Source organism: Solea senegalensis, linkage group LG13 (assembly GCF_019176455.1).
Source record: "Solea senegalensis isolate Sse05_10M linkage group LG13, IFAPA_SoseM_1, whole genome shotgun sequence".
Lineage (NCBI taxonomy): Eukaryota > Metazoa > Chordata > Actinopteri > Pleuronectiformes > Soleidae > Solea > Solea senegalensis.
In genome coordinates this window covers 13983137-13985137 of record NC_058033.1, presented here as the reverse complement: position 1 = coordinate 13985137, position 2001 = coordinate 13983137, and positions in this window count along the sequence as shown.

Below are 2001 nucleotides of genomic sequence, written 5' to 3'. Positions count from 1 at the left end.
TCATAGTATAGTATGTCGTCCAAAATCAGTCAAAAAAGTCATAGTATAGCATGTTGTCCAAAATCAGTCAAAAAAGTCATAGTAAAGTATGTCGTCCAAAATTGGTCAAAAACGTCATAGTATAGTATGTCATCAAAAATCGGTCAAAAACGTCATAGTATGGTATGTCGTCCAAAATCACTCAAAAGTGTCATAGTATAGTATGTTGTCCAAAATTGGTCAAAAACGTCATTGTATAGTATAGTAACCTGAAAAACTGTAGGAGCTGGTAGCTCAGTGGGCAAGAACGCTTATGTCAAGTCCTGACATCGTAGGTTCAGTTCTTGTGAGGAGCAGGAGCTTTTAAAGCTCACCCTCCAATCTCAAGAATTTAAAAATACCAGCAACGTTGTTCTGCAGGTCAGTAAGAATAGCTCGTGCTGTAAGAGTCAGACTTGTATGTCTGAGGTTGTCAGTTCAAGTCTTATGATGAACTCAACTGTTTGAGTTCAGTGTTAAAAGTAAACAGTCAAGAGCTCTAAGAGAACCTGAAGAATCGTGAAGAGCAGATAGCTCAGTGGACAAGAACACTGCTGTGAAGTCCGTAGATTGTAGGTTCAGTTCTTGTGAGGAGCAGGAGCTTTTAAAGGTCAACATCCAAACTCAAGATTAAAAGCAGACAGCAATCCTAGACGAAGGCGGCCTTTGTGGCGTGGTGGCATTGTTCCAAACCGTAAGGTTGTGTCTCAACAGTGAGGTGGCAGGTTCAGTTCCCCACCTGGCGGTTGTTCATTGGAACAGAACCAGACCTAACCTCTTGCTGATCGACACAGCACACCAGGTGACCAACCCCAAGTGAGTCGTACCCCCCGGTGGCGAGTGAGTCGTACCCCCCGGTGGCCAGCAGGGCGCGAGTGAGTCGTACCCCCCGGTCAGGCTCACTGGACTCGCCAGGTCGCGACGGCCGCTTACCTGGAAGTCCAGCAAGCAAGCTGGTTGGAAGGGTGGTGGGGGCGGAGGCCCACTCTTTATCTTTAAATCGCATTAAGACGGTTGGGTGGTGGTGGCGAGGCCACCACCACTAAAGTGTCTTAATCGTTGCTGCAGTGCTATTATAAAGTATTTGACCTTTGACCTTTCCATGCCCTCCTCACTCTCCTCCTGCCTGCCCCTCTGCTCCTCTCCTCCTGCCCTGCCCTCTGCTCCCTCCTCCTGCCCTGCCCCTCCTGCTCCTCTCACTACCTGCCCTGCCCCTCCTCTCACCTCACCTCACCACCTGCCCTGCCTCTCCTCTCCTCACCTGTCCTGTCCCAACCTCACCTCTTGCAACCTGCCCTGCCCAAACCTCACCTCTTGCACAACCTGCCCTGCCCCACCCCTGCAAGGCTGCCGAATGGAACCTGCAAGGCTTTGGTATCGAACCGGTCACCTTGTAACTCACGCATTCCCATGGTTGTGAATAAAACCACTGCACCACCAAATCCTGCTGCAAGCAGGACTTTCGGTCTCATTTCAATCTTCACTTTGGATGTTGACCTTTAAAACATACTGGTCCTCACAAGAACTGAACCTACGAGCTGTGGATTTCACAGCAGCATTCTTGTACACTGAGCTACCTGCAAGTTCTCTTCTCCAGGTTCTCTTAGAGCTTTTGACTGTTTACTTTGAACTTCACACTCAATCAGGTGACCATAAGAATCGAACTCATAACCTTTGACATGCAAGTCTTATTCTTACAGCACGAGTTACTCTTGCTGACCTGCAGAAGGAAACGTTGCTGGTATTTTTAAATTCTTATGTTGGTCTGAAGTTCTAAAGTTGGAAGAAGTTCAGTTGATTGCAAGACTTGAACTCACAACCTCAGCGATCCAAGTCTCTTTCTGATGGTGTGAGCCATTCATACTGATGGTGACCCTCTGACTTACTTGGTGTACTTAACTTTCTCGTCCAGGTCAGAATTTTGAAAACTGTCACTTGAGGGTTATCATAAGACTTGAACTCACAACCTCAGCGATACAAGTC